Source organism: Protomyctophum bolini (genome assembly GCF_963924005.1).
Source record: "Protomyctophum bolini genome assembly, chromosome: 19".
Classification (NCBI taxonomy): domain Eukaryota; kingdom Metazoa; phylum Chordata; class Actinopteri; order Myctophiformes; family Myctophidae; genus Protomyctophum; species Protomyctophum bolini.
The window spans coordinates 31,103,402-31,121,871 of record NC_137880.1 but is presented as its reverse complement, the minus strand read 5'-3'; the positions used below and the strand labels follow the sequence as shown (position 1 = coordinate 31,121,871).

General features: G+C 45.3%; 1 protein-coding gene across 2 annotated transcripts in view; it reads right to left on the bottom strand.

The window, feature by feature from the left end:
• Positions 1–18,470, bottom strand: part of disp1 (dispatched homolog 1) — a 106,267-nt gene that overhangs the window by 35,554 nt on the left and 52,243 nt on the right. Inside the window, exon 1 of one of the 2 annotated variants that reach the window (XM_080791144.1) lies at positions 3,518–3,812. The exons of the other annotated variant lie outside the window; for it this stretch is intronic. The gene's annotated coding sequence lies outside the window, so the exon portion shown is untranslated. Of the gene's footprint in view, positions 1–3,517; positions 3,813–18,470 lie in introns of those variants that run through there. 2 annotated transcript variants of the gene reach the window in all.

The window sequence follows — 18,470 nt, the reverse complement described above, 5'->3', positions numbered from 1 at the left end:
AAGGGGCCGAAACATGAGACTGACAACCCTGTCGGGTGGGTCAGGGTCGCCCGAGTGGACCTCGAGATGAAAAAACAAAAAAGGAACAGAAGGAGAGGGTATAGAGGAGATGTAGTGAGAGGGAGAGAACCGACAGCGCTGTTGGTTCAAGGGTGGATGGGAGGGAAGGGTGGGAGAGAAAAGGGATGGAGGGAGAGGGAGAATGGGTGGGGAAAACGAGAGAAAGAATAACTCCCGAGCCTGACGAGCTCAGAATAGCAGCGTGGAGGGAGAGCTAAATGAAGACATTCGTACGGCTCCCACAGCTGTCAAAGTCTTACAATGATTAAAACAAGGGCTGATGTGGAACGGAGAAGATTGATGGAGAAAGCATGGAAAAGAAATCCAGTGAAATTGTAGGAGAGAGATGGGGTATAGATCAGCGGTTCTCAGCTGTTTTACACTAGACCACGACCATGGGGCCTGTGTAGAAAACACACAATATTTCCCAGAGAAATGTTATATGTGTCCACGACCATGTCACCAAACACGGATGTAGATTATTACAAATGAAGTGTGAGCTTGATTTGGTGCTGCATAGTGACATACTGTATCATTTAGAATCTGTTTTGCTTTATGTTCTAATCTCATGCGACAATGTGCACTGTTCATTTTGCAAGAATCTGAAAGATTTCTGTTTGGTTGTAGAGGAACTTAACTAACAACAGACTTGGTCGTGTGCATGTGTCTGTTTGTCTGTGGGTTTTGTGTGTGCACGTGAGCATGTGCATGTGTGTGTGTGCGTGTGTGTGTGCGTGTGTGTGCACGCCCCAACCAAGTCAGAGTGTTGACAGGCAGGTGAGACATCTAGGCCAGTCTGTGTGGACACAAGCAGGGTCTTGTGTCTGTCTTCAGAATAAAGGTTGACAGCCAGACGAAGCCGCTATGTGAACAACCAGAAGGTAAATCTCAACCTCAAACCTCCAATTGGCAGTTTAGGCACGTACTGTAGCTGCTGTTGAATGCGAGTATGTTTAGGCTAAATGAACGATGGTATATCAAGGCATGATAGTCGGTTAGTGTAGCCAAATAATAGTAGCGGGCAACGGCAACAATACAGCACTAGTAAGAACTACTACAAAGCAAAATCTCTGGTGTTCATTTACTTGTAGAAGTGTAGACATTGACCTATAAGGAACTTTTTTTTTAACCATTAAGATATTACGGTCTACTACTTAGGTCTGTGATTGAAATAACAGACCGAAGGCTAATTAAGTGCATAAGTCCTTTCTCCATTCCACTGGTTTTCACCCAAACATTAAACATGCACCCCCCCCCCAAAAAAGCTGTCACACCCCACGTTAGATGCAGGCCTAGTATGCCTATTGCCTACCCCTCGAATAAACATTGGTTTGGTGGTTTAAGTTCTTAAACCTCAAGGAAAGCAGAGATTATACACAAAGCAATTAGCCTTCTTTAATGAATATATAGGAGTTTATCTGGTGGACGTGAGACAGAGTCTTAAAACGTGGCATTCATCGGAGCCACAAGTGCAACCCATGGAGACACGAACGACAAATGCAGCAACTGACATTCACAACCTGACAATGAATAGACAGAGGTGAAAGAGCTCTGGACAAATGATTATCGGTTGTCTGACTTGTCTCATGGCCTAAATGCTGAGCTATGATCAATTTTAGATTATATTTTAATTAATAATAAGACTGCATAAACTCTAAACAAACACCTATTAATGCAATATGTAATGATGTACTATGATTTAGCAAGTGCACAACTAAGAAAGACAAGTTGCCAAGTATGACGTTTACAAAAGGAGTTTTAAAAACTCAAAACTCTGAGAATACAGTCCATGAAAGCACAAAGATAACAAGGCAGACACAATAATTTGTCCCAGAACGGTCAAATCGACCAGCAAACTGTACAGCTATTCTCCTAAATAGCCATTTTCACATTTTGTCCTATATTTTATCTGTGCACTACCAACAATCGTCGAAGTGGAAAGCTAATGGTTATGTGAAATATTAATTCTGACAAGCAACTTGATTTGTTCGCCTTCTGCGCAGTACCATGAAACTTTAGGCCAGTTCCCAGAAAGAAGAAGAAAAGAAAAAGAAAAGAAAAAACATCTAAAAAATGCAACCTTTTGGGATATGGATGTTGTTTATAATACAGACCAAAACATATACATTATAATAATACTAATAATTATCATCATCATCATGATGTTCTCTATATTTGCGATAACTATAGGTCTACTGTGCGCAAGTGCAAACCCAGTTAAGAACAAATTATTATTTATACAATAACTGGACTGGTGGCTGGATTGTGAATAAGCAGGTGATGATGATGATGATGCTTTCATGTGAGTTAGATTACGGGGTGTGAAAGAACCGGAGAGAGCCTGCATGTATAGTGGAATACTGCGCGGCTGACAGGTATATATACGCGGCAAGGCGAGGCGTCCTCCCCATCCCTTTAATTAAAGCTAAATAAGACAGTAATTACCAGGACTCAGTCAAGAGACAGTTAATAACCACACCGCTCCCCATAATAACAACAACAGCTTGACTTCCCTTGCCAGCTCTCACTCTGCACGCCCGACAGGCCATTTTGACATATATTCCTTTGACATGTTACTGTCTGTCGGAGGAGCAGAGGGGAGTTTCTTTTGACATATTCCACACTGCCCCGGGGTGGTGTTTTTTAGAGCCACAGCTGGGCTTTTTAACATACCAATATGACGGTGCTCGTTGCTCAAGGCTATGCTCTGCGGGAACTCAAGATAAATTAGGTGAACAAACCTAATCATCCCCCCCCTCCAACACCCCCGCCCAGGTGTTCCACGCAATCGTGGTGGAGTTGAAATGAGGAGAAACAGTACGGTTTTTTTTCCCTTTTCTTTTCTTTTCTCCCACGAAACAACAAGCCCCAAAATGGCTAGTAGCCTAGTAGTAGTAGTAATGGAATGTATGTAGACTGCGGTCGGAATAATAACCTTTCTAATCATTCTATGGCGGAAGTTTGCCAAGAATAGAATACTAGGCATTTGGCAAAAACCCATCCTCGCGCGATTTTCCTTTAGAAATGTTTCCCATTGGACTTTACAGGACAATCTAGAACTACAACGAGTAAGACTACAACCGTTTTAATAGCAGAATATTCCAATTTCCCCGAGATGAAAATGAAAAGCCTACACTCTACACATCTCTCCCTCAGCTAAACATCTGCTTGCGTTACAAAATAAATAGTGCGTTCGCTATACATTGCAACGTAAAACGGCGGACATGCACGGACGGACCCAAAACAAACACACAAACTAACACTTCAAACAACATCTCACAAGAAGTATCCCCGTTTCCCCCGTTGTATTAATCTACACTGTCTCACACGGTGAACAACGTGGCGGAGGAGAGACGAGCCGCGTTACAAACGTAGACTTCTATCTAGACCAAACCCAACGAGGTCGCAGAGACAAAACAGACGGGACTTTTCTCATGAGAATCGATCTTCTTCTTACCCCGGAGCGGCTGCTGCCTGCCTGGTGGTGCGTGAAGATCCCGATCGGATGGTCGCCGTTCAGTTCAGCTCAGTAACAGTTGCCGCCGGGGGGGAAACGAACGGGAACGGTGCGCTACATGCGTGACTGTAAACTCTCCGCCGGGTGCTTTGGTTGGTGTTGTAGTAGTAGTATGTGATCCACACAAGCGCTAAACAAATAATAATGCCCCGAGAGGAAGCAACAAGTCGTGGGGGAAAGCTGGCTTTTTTTCTCTCATGGGAGAACCTACCAGAATGACACACACACTCTCTTTCACAAACATACAGCCTTCTCAGCGCTCTCTCTCTCTGAGGGAGAAGGCGGAGGGTTGAACATGAACACCAGCGCACTGATAGGACGCTCACAAGTTCTCTTTAACCCACTCACTGCCACTCTCTCTCACACACACGCACACGCACATCAGTCACTCTCACTCATCATACTCATCTCATAGTAGTCTACTCTATCTCTACACACTGATTCCCAAACTTTGGAATCTCAAGGACCGCCTTTAGTTTGTAGTTTGATATGCATTAGGCGGCAGGCCAGTGTGGTTCTCAAACCTTTTCATGTCAAGGACCCCCAAATATGTATTTGACTGTGGACCCCCTCATCTCTGAAAATATTTTGTTCAAATAAATAGTCAATATAGTATAGTATAGTGGTTAAAAAGATTTTTATGCTATTTTGCTGGAGACCCATTGAACCCCCTCGAGGACCCCTGGGGGCCCCTTAGCCCTGGAGAACCACTGCATTAGGGGGTCCCTATAATACAATGTTTCTCTCTGGGACCTCAATGTACACTCACTGTTTGAGCTTGTATATCTGCTATATTTTTGAATATCCAATGCTCAAATCTAAAATGACACTGATGCTTTCCCCCCGTTTAAATGGGTTAATTTGGTTCCATTTGCACTCTCTCGAAGTTACAGACCCCTAAACTGGCTCCAATTGGTTCCTCTATCAAATATTTAGCTGGGGAGTGGGGACCCCTTATTGGAACCGCTTCAATCACACCCTGGGCAAGACCTACGCTGAAAAGACTATCAGCTGAAGTATTGCCCAAGGAAATGACGTTGATGTTTTACGAATCAGTTTACATTCTCCGCGAATGAAACAAGTGTTGTGATTGGTCAGGAAAATATCGTATCCGGGGGAAATCTACATCTGACGGATGTTCCGGAGGATACATCCGCCGATAGCTTCTCTGCCTTACGTTGTGACCAGGCATTTCTTTTCGCAGATAAGTAATTAGCCTGGGACCGAGGCTACTTCAATCAGGGGTGTTAACTTGGGTGTTCCCTCATGTCTTTGAGTAGTGCATGAGTGCAACTGAGGGCAACGGGACCACACGTGCGCGTGCCTGAGTGTGTGCGTGTCCCCATTCCAACTCTTTACACAGGCCGGTGCCGGAGGCCAGACGCCCGGCCCAATACACAATCTGTATCTATTCACTCGCTCATCTGTTCAGCTACTGTTAAATACTGCGCCTTTAGCTACCCCCCACTGCTTATTGTTGTTGTGTGTACTTATATTAGATAACAATAGCGTTAGCCAAACCCACCTGTTTTGCATAAGACCATTGATCAGTGGTGGAAGAAGTACACAGATTTGTTTAAATGTATAACAATACCACAGTGTAGAACTGTATAGAGCCTAAAAGTCCGGTAGTCAAAATTGTACTCACATTTCATTCATTTCAATGTGTTAAACCAGGCTACTAATAAAGTACTCATTATTATATTTAATGTTTTCTTTCAAAAAGAATACCTCATGTACAAGCTGAACTATACCGGTAGATATGCCTGGTTTTAATAGTCGAAGTACAAAATTGGGCTTCCGTGGATAATGTCTTGTATTGATCTAAATCTGCAAAGTAACTAGAAACTAAAGCTGTCAAATAATTGTAGCCGAGTAAAAAAGTAGACAATATTTGCAAGAAATCTCCTATATTTTAACTTTTTCGTGAATGACTACTTGATCGCACTACAGGCAGTGTCACACAAACGCATCAGAAGTAGAAGATCTGCACGCTGGAAACGCGGCGTGAAGGTATATAGATCTACTATACCTTTGAATGTGAATCCTGAAAAGTAACAGTTTCGGTCATATGAGGCTTTCACCCGCCAGACAGACGGTATGCTTTCTATTACTCTATATTATATTAGTCTCCCATCTCCAGCTCTTTAGTATTCAGCATCAGGAGACAACCCTACAAACATCATTTATCAGCTCGTGCTCCAGTTCCAATATTTCACTCATATTTATTGGTTACATCAATTTTTACTTGTTTATCCTGTACTGTACTATGTATGCGTTCTCTCTCCTGATTATGAAATATATATATAGTGCTGTTAAACACCCAATGTGATTTCTGAACCTAATTTCCCTGCACATTAAAACCGACTACACTGTCTATTATGTAGGCTATGTTTGTCTAAAATATGGTAATACGTAACAGAGCCTACTAACCACTTGGGTATTATTCAGTCTACCTCAAATTGCAGGGATTTCAGAAAGTTTGGTATAACAACATGACACAACTTTTCGTTTGTTGTTATTTTAACTGGATAACTTTGGACTTGTTTTTTACCCGGCCCCATGGTGGGTCCCTGCCCTAACATGGGAAAACGAGCTCGTCCCATATCCTAAGGCCAGATCATAAAGTAAAATGTTACTTGCATAACACAAGCTATACCGTACACATGAAAGGAGTTATTCTATGGGTCAATTGTCAAGGAATGTAAAAAAAAAAAAAAAAAGAAAGAATAAAAAATAGAGAGAAACATTTAACCAGCTGTAATATGCCACATTGATGTGTTACAAAGTTTATGGAATGAATTTGTGTATTATAAATGAAATAACCAAAGTAGGCTTTCAACAAGTCTACTCATGAAAGCAGGAAACAGTCTCTAATTAGCAGATTCTACCTCGTGGTCTTTTAATATGGCCCCACCCTTTCAAAACATATTGCTCTGCATGCTACTTTAAATTATACAGCGCAGTTCAGATGTGTGCGTGTGTGGAGTTGGCTACATTTGCTTCAATAACGCCTTGAAACTCTCTCTCAACTCCCTCTGTCCCCACCACGCGCAAACAGAATCCCTTGGAATAACCATGGTTTTATTCAGACCTCAAAATGGTTGGAGCTGTCCACAACGATAACAATCCCTCCTAACTTACAGCTCGTCATGGCCGTCAACATTTACATACTTCAGGCACTTAGCTGACACCCTTATTCAGAGTGACGTGAAACAAGTGAACAGGGGGAGTTTCAGGACACATGGCCTGTTGATGGACACAAACCCACTGCTGTGTGTGGAATCAAATATGACTTTTGTTTTCATTTACGTGTTTAGTTTAACAGCTAAATACGAACCTCAGTAGACGGTTCGTATTTTGGTTCCGGACACTTTTTGGTGGAAATATTACGTTTCAGCAAAGCACTTAAAAGTGTTTGGCTTTCAGACGGTTTTTGCCTACTAAAGTGAACCTGTTGCTTACTTATGGGACATGCTATTCATTATTCAAGATTACATCATTCACGTAACATCGCTTTTCTGTTTTCCATTCTGATCAACATTCACTCGTACTTTAAACTGCTAAAGGGGAGACCTCGTCTCCAGTGATTCCAGTTTCTTCTGGAAGTCAGCGTTGGGCAAGGACAGCCGACTCTGCTCGGCAGGGGAGGTAGTTGATCACAGGGAATGCTGGGAAGACGGAGGGTCATACCTGGCTTTCATTTCAGCTGTCCACCAGGATTAGGACACAGTTCATATAGCAAGCTGTAATCATCTGCAGTAGTGAGGCACTCATTCACTGGTGGGCCCCAAGGCAAGTCAGCCCGACCGATTCCAGATCTCTGGGTCCAATGCTGACCCCGATTTTGGAGAGTCCTAGACCACCAAATACAGATATTTTGACTGATATTTGGTATTATGTATTCCCTATTAATAAATAGCAGACCTACAAGTTCACAACGCACCGCACCGTGACGCGCTGTGTGCTTGTAGAAGTGCTTTCTTGAGCAGTGCACACCACTCCAATGACTGGCCGTGGGTGTCCCTATAGGCAGTATAGGGAGAGCTCCGTAGATTTCGAGTTATTCAGCTTTTTAGTCAGCCTGTATAATGGGAGGTGGACGGCAGCGCGGTTGAGCAATCCGGTCTAGGATCGCTAAAGAAGTTAAGGCCAAGCCAAAATAATAATAAAAATATCAATAACAAAGCTTATCAGACGGAACATTACGCCTGAAGCAGTTGCTGTTTGGATTCCTTATGAAGGAACGTTCCGCCAGGAGCAGTAAAACCATTAATAGGCTGGCGGTTACAAGTCTTATGGACATAAAAACAACTGCTTAACCTGTCGGTGATGCATTTCATATTAAACTTAAATTCCTCAATAGCGTGGCAACAAACAACAGCTGCCTGTACCTTCTACGTAATAGTGAGGTAGAAGGACGTGGCTCAGCGGTCCAGGCACCTTGGCTGGCTGGTAATCCAGTCTGGCAGTGTGCCACGCCATTTCCTGTCAGCCTACTGTCTGTCCCTCTATAAAAAATATAAAATAAAGGCGAAAGCCACAAAAAAACATTAATATATTACTATATAATATATGTATAATATGGTCTACCATGACAGTAAGGATTTCTGCTGGAACGCATCACACAATGACACCTTATAGCCATTTGTTGTATTTGTACTATTACTATAGTGTTTTTTTTGGGCTATTCTAAAACAGCAGATCTACAAGCTCACTCGATTGAGATTGAAGATTAGTATTATTATTATTATTATTATTTTTTTAAGTTTGACAAATCTTCTTTTATCTGGGTCCTGGTCCTTGCCAAAGTATTTTTAGATGGGTGTCCTCGGCCAGTGTAGGGGTCCTTGACATGGAAAATGTTTGAGAAGCACTGCTTGATGTCTATGTCACTGACAGCGGAGGTTTCTGCTGATAACCATGAACACAGAGTGATTTTTGTCCCGGAGGTTAAGGATCACAGAAATATGTTGGTACGAGTCTCTCTCTAGTCTACTGAGTCAACCTACTACTTCTATATACAAGCACTACCACTTCCAATACCACCATAAACTAAGTGCTGAACTATCACCCAATTTAAACCCCAAACATGCAAAGAAAAACCAAAGCTAGAGCACTCCTATATACGTCCCAGAGACATAAAACTTCAAACGGCTCAGAAGAAGATGATGACAGCTGAGGATGTATGGCTGAGAAAAAAAACCCACACACAGTAAAATCTTCGATGTTAATTTCAACCTGAGAGTGTCTGAAAGGTCCCGTCCCTCTTGGGTCCATTAGGTTCAGTCTGTACACACTCTCCGACATGAATGAACACTGAGGATTTTAATGTGCCCACGCACTCCACAAAAGGCTTCCTGCCATAAATTAAACATGATCCGACTCGTTTTCTGATTTGGAGGTGCGTTAACAGTGACCTAATGGGAGAGTGTTCAGATGGCAGACTGTAATGCACTGAGACGTACACGCAGGAAGGAGGCAGGTAACCTTAGAGCCCCTCTGTGCATTGCTGCTGCTGCCCCTGTATGTGATAATGTCTAGCTAACAAGAAGGGAGAGAGACACAGACTGGTGTTGGGGGGCTGTTTGCAGGGGAAACAGTACAAGAAAGGGTAGCATGAACCAGGAGTCGGTGAAGACGCAGAGAGAGGAACGTGTAAATGAGCAAGGGTCTAAGGGTCTAAATCAGAGGGGATAAAGATTGTGCAATCGGCACAGAGAGTAGCATTAGAAAACGGATGGATCCTCTCAACCCTCTCTCGGGCAGCATTGTTCGCATTGCTCCGAGGCTTCTGTGGGTCTTAGTTTCGGAAACCGGGGGGAAACCTTATCCGTCCGACACCTCCACAGTGAGGACAGACATCTCCCACCCGATTAGCGCTGAGGCCCCTGACGTCTGCGCACATGGACCCAGGGGGCCGAGGAATGCTAGAGGCCAAGGCTAAAACCCGACGAGGGCCGGCGGCAGAGTTACGCTCCTCCGCTGAAGTGCAGGGCCAAATTTATGAACGGTAGGCCGTTTCTATTACACTTCTGCTCTTATGCCGATCTTTCTTTATTGGCCCGAGGAGAAACAATATGTAATTGAATAACTTGGGAATATGTGGGGATGAGAACCTGATTTATCCTGCTATATGCAAAGTCAGAGTTTCTTTAAAACCATCTTTAAAGCATTAATATCACCTCAGAGAGCTTTGAGTCACTAGCTTTATTTAGCTAAACTAAACAATGTAGATGAGTCAAAGCCTTTGACTACATTGTTTAGTTTAGCTAAATAAATTCAGTTCCTCCCTGCTAACATTGGATGGCCTCTCTCCCTCCTATTCACTAAGGATGTGTGACCAACTTAAATAGGTTCCCCGCTGCACTCCGTTGTCAAGCTTACGTTGAAACCGTGCCAAAGCAAGCGTACACTGTGGGCCTATACCAGCACCTACGTGCCTGTGACAACTGATAATCAACCCGGCAAATGTAGCATGTGCTTGCGTGCGTTCGTGGGCGTTTACAGCGAACGAGTTGAGCTACTTGAGGTGAAGAAGGGAGTCGGAGAGAAACAGCCTGGTCTGTAATTGTGCCGTAGCACGTGCTAAGTTCAAGTCTGGACCTCAAATTTGGGAAGATCTGTCAGGTCGGTTAAGGTCTGGGCCTTATCCTCACCATGTGCGGTTGGGCCCCGTCTTAGATTTCAAACGAGTGTAAACCTCTAATTGCCACAGTGGCCTATGGCATGACTGTTGGCCTGTTAGAGGCCATAGTCATGTGCCGACTATAGGTCCAGTCTGGGACACTGTTGGATAACTGTTTAAACCACAGCTTCTACAAAAGCAGCACCAATGACGGTAATACTCTTCTAAAGCTTCATACACAATAAATAAGAGAGACTTCCAACCACTGCAAGTCAAATTAAAAAGTCTATGATAAAAGTTAGAGTGAAATATATTATACTGTATTTAATGTAGGATATGTATTACAGTGTGTGCAAACATTCTGATTCTGGTGTTTTCTTTTAGTATTTAACTGAGACTTCACATGATTCCAGAAGCCAATTAAAACCCTGTGGTACAATTTCACTAATGTAGGGCTGTCATATTGACATTGAACAACACAGTTCCATCTATGCAATTAATCTGGCTGGTCTGAGACCAGAAACACCTAAATGTGCGTCTGGTTTGTTTATAACGTTCTTTTTCTAGCTTGGTTCCAGATCCCTGGATCGCTGTTTGCTACTTATATTTGCACGTTCTTGCCCACTTTTCACGTTTTCCCTCGTTAAAAAACCCTTGTTCCATGTTGGATAATCAACTGAGACAATCAGTTGGCGCTGTATGCTAGTTAAAAAAAGGCAGAATGCATTAGTCCCCAGTCCCCACACTGTAAAACAGAATGCATTAGTCCCCAGTCCCCACACTGTAAAACAGTGTAAACATTACATTTCAAATGGCGTTCGGGTGGCGCAGTGGTACATTAGTTGCCCACCACCACCATTTTTGGGTTCGAATCCACTGTGGTGCATCCGGCTTTGTCGAGCATCTAGCAGTATACGAACACAATTGGCCCGTGTTCAGGCTAGGAACGCCGGGCGGGGTTGGTGATATGACTGCACAAAATCCTACGGAAAAGGGCGGCACCTGTCAGCAGGGAGTGTGTTGGGTGGGAGGAGTAGGACGAAGGATACAACAGCAGTGACACACATGTGTGTGGGGAGGAATCAACTGGCATAACAGTGTGCAAAGGTAACATTTGGTTGCTCTCAGAGTTACTAATTGGATAAATTAACACTGAAGGTTTTTCTGCAGTGTGTATAGTGACTGGTTATGGAAACTGTTACTTGTAGATTGTTTGCCATAGAATAGGGATCCTGCACGTGGTTAAATATGCAATCTCTGGTATTGATAGAACAAATCAGATTGAAAATGAGTAACTAAAGGTCATGGGAAGTGAACCAACTCAATCACACAGTTCAACTGCACTGGCCTCATTGGGAGAGCTCGAGTCCGGTTCATGAGTGACACAGACAGGACGCTATTTCTTGTTATTCATGTTTTCCCCGTCCGTCCCAGTAAAGCCAAAACTACCCTAAAAACAAAGAGACGGCTGGTTTTCAACTGCAAGAAGTTAATTAACATGCATGGCGTTCTGCCTGTGGAATGGCATTTGACCTGCAGTGACACGCGACAGAAAGGCCCATGTCCTGAATTGCCTGCCACGGAGATTTGACCGAGGAACAGACCTATTGTTGTGACTCTAGAAAAACAACATGCTGTATCCAGATGACCTGTCCGTCTCGGTCTGGTTCTTATCACTACCCTCCATGAATGACATACCGAGTCCCGACAAAGAAAAACAACATAAAAAAATTATACCCTCCCCCCTAATTCTGCACACTCCCCCGTTGCACATTCCTCACAGCTGATAGGATGGTATTAAAAAGGGTTAGAGTGTGCGTTGCGTCTTCAACTATTCTTATTGAACCTCATTTGTATCTAATCTGATAATTATTTATTATAATCTTTTTGTTGCTTTTCATCATAGTCTGATATTATTCTTTGTTATTATCCAGTTGCATATTGTTTTGCTGTAGCACAGTCTTGCGGACCATATCATAACATTCTGCTGCCTGTATACCTGCATTTGTGAGTGACAAACCCTTCTTCATTCTTGAAATTGGGGAGCGGCAGAAGAAAGAGAGAGAGAGAGAGAGCAATAAAGAGATGGATTAAAATAGGAAGGGGAAAAGAAGACAAAGGCTTTGGCCCCGGACTAGAAGAGACTGACGTAGCGCTTTGGCCGTGCGGCGTCAACATTTCGCCGCATTCTGTTCCCCGGTGTTGATTGACGGATGAGAGGTGTGAATGAGATCATCACACACGTGTTCCTCTCATCCGCCGCCGTGTGGAAGTGAGACAAACGTAACCGAAAAAGATGACAATAATACAAACACAAAGAAAAAGAGAAAATAACGTGTAAGGACTGTATCCGAGAGAATGTTGAGAGTATTAAACTAGATATTAAAATGTGCTGATATAGAGAGAGCGGTTATGGAGAGCATATCGTTGTCCTGTGATAATGGACGTGGTCTGAACTGCTCTGAACTCCTCAGAAGATACACAGAGCTTTTGCCAGCTGCTATATTTGGGAGAGTAAAGAGAAAGGCTTGTGGAACCCAATTAGGAGCAGAAGCCTGTTTCATGGCTGTTGTTCCAGCACTCACACAAACACACACACACACACACACACACACACACGCACGCACGCACATACACACATGCGCACACAAATGCACTCACAGTCACACACACACGTTTGGCACAAAAGGCGGTTCAGCCCTCTAATTACAGCTGTTTTTCCAAAGGATTTCACATGGTGTCAGGGGCCTCAGAGCTGGTTCTTTGTCTTTTTTCCACACTTGACAATGCTTTCTCTCTCTCTCTCTCTCTCTCTCTCTCTTCTCTCACCCCACACCCTCCACTCCTCCGTCTCTCTCTCTCTCTCTCTCTCTCTCTCTCTCTCTCTCTCTCTCTCTCTTCTCTCACCCCACACCCTCCACTCCTCCGTCTCTCTCTCTCTCTCTCTGTCTCTCTCAAGGGTCAGAAACACTTAGTGGGAAAACATGGTTCAATCGGAACTCCTCATTCTATGGCCTTTCAGAGAGGGAGGGAGACATCGAGAGAGACGGAGGGGAAATCTGGTAGAAGGGGATAGACTGTAGACTAGTGGACAGGACAATAAGGTTATAGAGAGGGAGATGACATGCACAAGAACCGTGACAACTTAAACTATAACACTGAGGATGTTTCAGTGCAGAGTGGCACTCTCTCCACCAACACTGACCTGAGAGCAAACGAACGGTCTGCATACAAGCTGCTGGATGGACGGACGGACGGACGGAGGAAGGGAGAAAGGAGAGGACGAGGAGAGTCTCGGTCTAAAGAAGGAGTTTGGTTTGATCCCAGAACAAAGAACCAACAGACAGACAGTCTAGGGGCTTTATTCAACAGACAGTCTAGGGGCTTTATTCCCATAAAAAGAGCTAAGGGTGGAATGTAGGAAGGGGCAGAGAGAGAGAGAGAGAGAGAGAGAGAGAGATAAAGAGAAAGATGGGGTGGGCAGAGGATGACAAACAGGGGTGCGTTAATGGAAAAGATCCTTTCTTTGAGTAGACTTAAGTTAGCGTTTGCTCATCAGGTCGAACACAGCCTTTGAGGAACTGCACACACACACACACACACACACACACACACACACACACACACACACACACACACACACACACACACACACACACACACACACACACACACACACACACACACACACACACACACACACACACACACACACACACACACACACACACACACACACACACACACACACACACACACACACACACACACACACACACACACACGCACGCACACAATAGCCTCGCTTTACATAATTCCCAGCTCTGCAAACTGTGTGTGTGTGTGTGTGTGTGTGTGTGTGTGTGTGTGTGTGTGTGTGTGTGTTTGTGTGTGTGTGTGTGTCTACTGAGAGTGAATGCTGAATGTACTGTCCACTCTACAGTATGAAAAAGGAGAAAGAAATAGGCCACGGACGGTAAAGAGAAAAAGAAGAAAGTGGACAAAGCGGTGAGAGCAGAGAGATTGCGTCCCTGTGTCACATTTCTCCAGGGGCCTCGTGTTCCTCCAGGGGCCTCGTGTTCCTCCAGGGGCCTCGTGTTCCACCGCAGAGACCAAATATCAGACGTTTTCTGTGGTCGAAAGCATCCGAGGTGTGACATCACACACTGCTGTCAGAGAGAGAGAGAGAGAGAGAGAGAGAGAGAGAGAGAGAGAGAGAGAGAGAGAGAGAGAGAGAGAGAGACACTGACAAGTGAGAGAGATGGAAAGCACAGGGGAGAGAGAGATGAGGACTGGAGTGATAGATGAGTGAAGGAGGGAGGGAGGGGGCATCTTCACACATAGAAGTGGCAGAGAGAGAAAGGAAGGAAGGAAGGGAGAGGTAGAAGGAAAGAAAGAGAGTGTAGGGGTTATAAAAGAGGGAAGAAAATAGGCAGAATTAAGGGAAAGAGTGAGGTATGAGGATGGAGAGAGAGAGAGAGAGAGAGAGAGAGAGATCGAAAGGCTGAGGAGTGAGAGAGCGAGGAGAAATGAAGAGAGGGGGAACGAGGGGGTAAAGCGAGAAAGGGAGGGATGGAGAGGGAGGATGGGAAAACACAGACCTTGACAGGAAGACACACACACGCGCGCGCGAGTGCGCAAACACACACACACACACACACACACACACACACACACACACACACACTTAAAGTACACAGTAAAATCCTCAGTGATCATTTGTCCATGCGACACCCAGAGAGCGTACAAACGGGTCCACATGGTTAACATTTTGCGCCGTCTCTCTCAGAGCTAAACGGACACTGAGGATGTGTCTGTGTGTGTGTGTGCAGCGGCAGCACATACCAGCCATACTGTAGTGTACGTGTCACAGAGAGACAGTCAACAGGCTGCAGTCCAGAGAGCACGGCCACTTCAAAAGCACTCTGAGCGTCTTTCTCACTCACAGTGAGTTCCTCCACACACTGTGAGAACCGACCGGCTTCCCAGAGGCCTCACCATGGACAACAGGAGCTTAGAACCACATGAACCCTCGCATCCCTGGCATTCGAGGGGAGGGGAGGGGGGTTCGGGAAAAAAAGTAAAAAAGTCAAAATGTGACCCTCAGACATCTTTATGGCGGGCCACAGACTATATAGATAGCACAAACTGATAACTAACATGACACGGACGGTGTTTATCTTGTGTTATACGTCAATGTGGTTTCGAGATTTTCAAGCGGGGGCTCTGATCCAGAAAAGCTGATGATTCTCAGCCTATTTAACGTCCAGAGGACCACCACAGACCCCCATTTGATAGGATCTCTCTATCTCTGAATGTACTTAGTTAACTAACTATCAATCATTTACTGTAGCTGCGGTGAGTGCGGTGTGTCCCCCCCCGTCCCCCAACCCACCGCCCCGGATCCCGGTCAGGCAGACCCCACGCTGACAGCCAGTGGGCCCTGCAGTTCACATGCTGTAATTTGGCTCTGGCTTCACCACTGTACAACAAACAGAGGACAAACAAGACAAGACGCAATAAACACAAAGAACAACCCAAACACCACCGCATTGAGTCTGACAATGACAAATAACGCTACGGCTCAGAGCGAGCGTCACTCCAAGGCTTTCCCACATGTGGCGGTACATACGTGAGCAAAGGTTGCTCTGGTCTATGCAATCTAGCTGGAACCATCCATTATTTTCTTATAGGGATCACTCGAGTACGATGACTTTTTCCGTTAAGGTCGATTAAAAAAAAGGCTTCTAAATCCTAACATTTTTCTGACATGAAAAAGGTCCTCAACCTTTTTCATGTCAAGGATCCCCTGAATTATCTCTATTGGGCCACGGACCCGCATCTCAAAATATGTAGTTTTAGGGACCCCTCAGGAGCCAATATTTTGGTTAAAAAAGTTCGCTCTGAAATATATATTAAAAGATTTGCGACACATTTTCATGACTTTTCAAAAATAGCGAACCTACAAGTTCGTAGCGCGCCAGTCGGTGGCACGCTGTGAGCTTATAGATCCATCTCCGTCCCTCTCCCCGGCAGCACCGCCCCCCCGCGGCCGTTATACCGGCAGTTGTGGCGGCCCGCGGAACGGAGCTGACATAATACACCCACCTTCCCAGCAGCTGCCCCCCCCCCCTCCCCCTCCCCCTCCCCCCGGCAGTGGCCGTTGTGAAACTAGCAAACCTATTATAGTTAACTTGCATATTTGCGATTTTCACTATTTTTGAATGTTTTTGGAAAATGTTTTTAAATCGAGTATATACATGATTTAAATGATTTCATTGACTGCTGCACCTCTGCTGCATGCGGTCCCGTCCCATGCTGTCAGAGGGGGTGAAAGGCTGCAGTGTGCTGCATGCTGGGAAAAACGGAGCAGCCCGAAGGAAAACATGTTTGTGCCAATGAGGCAAAACGCAATGACTTCATCCTGGGTCACCTCGCTCTGAGCAACCATGAAGGACCACAGGGTCACCTCGCTCTGAGCAACCATGAAGGACCACAAGGTCACCTCACTCTGAGCAACCATGAAGGAGCACAAGGTCACCTCGCTCTGAGGACCCATGAAGGACCACAAGGTCACCTCACTCTGAGCAACCATGAAGGAGCACAAGGTCACCTCGCTCTGAGGACCCATGAAGGACCACAAGGTCACCTCACTCTGAGCAACCATGAAGGACCACAGGGCCCTGTACGAGGCCCCAACGAGGGGGAGGGAGGGAGGGAGGGATGGAGAGAGGAGACAGGAGACAGGACTTGAAATGACATACGGACAGAGAAGCAAGACATGGGTTCCTGTGTGTGTGTGTGTGTGTGTGTGTGTGTGTGTGTGTGTGTGCGAGCGTGTGTACACACACGACACATGTACACGCACGCACACGTGCGTGTACATGTGTCGTGTGTGTTTACTGGGTCCACTTGGAGAGCAGAGGAGGGTATTTGGAGCCCGTCCTGCTCCCTGTGGAGAGGAGTGCGCCAGCGAGACGGGGCCCGGGGCCCCAGCAGCTGCTTTACACACACACATTCACACAAACACACAGTGTCACACGCACGCACTTATATAGACACGCATGCGTGCACACACACACACACACACACACACACACACACACACACACACGCACGCACGCACACACACAGAACCTGTTGTAACACAATGAGTGTTTCACATCTCTGCACGCACGCACCGTTCATTAGTCTTCTTCAAAGCTCAGGCTGCATGTGCTCAGCACTAGCTAGGTAATAACGTCAACATCCAGTCCCAGGCTGAAGCAGGGCAGTACATTAACAGTAACCCTCCCTGCAGTGAATGATGACCAGCAGCCAGAAACACCACTTAGTTAGTCTCTCTCCCTCTCCCCCCTCTCTCTCTCTCTCTCTGCCCGCCCTCTCTCTCTCTCTCTCTCTCGCTGCCGAAACCTTGTATGTCCAAAACGTTATTATGTAGTCCACAAGCTCGTCAATACCTTTCATTGGTTCAATATTTATGGTTCACACTTAGCTATACTTCAGAGATTAAAATAGGGTGCATTTTGCATCCCAAAACGCAGTTTGGGACTGTACTACTGTACTGTTTTCAGTTGTTGTTCAGTACTTTTCTTTTTTTTAAGTAGATCTACAAGCTCACAACGTGCCACCACATGATAGTATGATGAAGTAGGTTATTCATCTATGGAAGGGGGAGGGGGATATGGAAGCTGTTTCTTGCCTACCAGCAACAAATCTTCCTCTGGCTGTTGGCGTCTCACCAACCATAGCCTGGTACAAGCTTTATAAAGGGTGGGGGTGAGTGTGTGGGAGACAGGCACCGCGGTGACGACAGCATGTCTAATTGTGTTTTTACAGGCACTGGATGGCAGATTCCCTGATCTGCTCTGCTACTGGCTATATGCCCGGCTGACAGTATACCCACAGAGATAAAGGTCACTTGGCGCTCTGTCGCGATGATGAAGAAACAATGTTTCACAGGTGCTGGTATCAAGCGGATTTGAGCGGGTGCAGGAAGCCAGGAACGGATGGCATGAAAGAAAGTATCTTTTCCCACCTTTTAATGACCTCTCTCTGTCTCTCTCTCTGTCTCGTGTCCATGCTGCCATATGCCGTTTGGCTAACAGAGGCTGATGGCAATGATATGCTGGCAACACAGCATGCAGCACAACGGAGGACTTCAACGTGGCTAACGTAGAATAAGGAACAGCGACACAATGAAACAACTGTTCGCGGTAGTTTTTCCCAAGCATAAAATGTTCTTTTTGTCATATTCGGCTCATA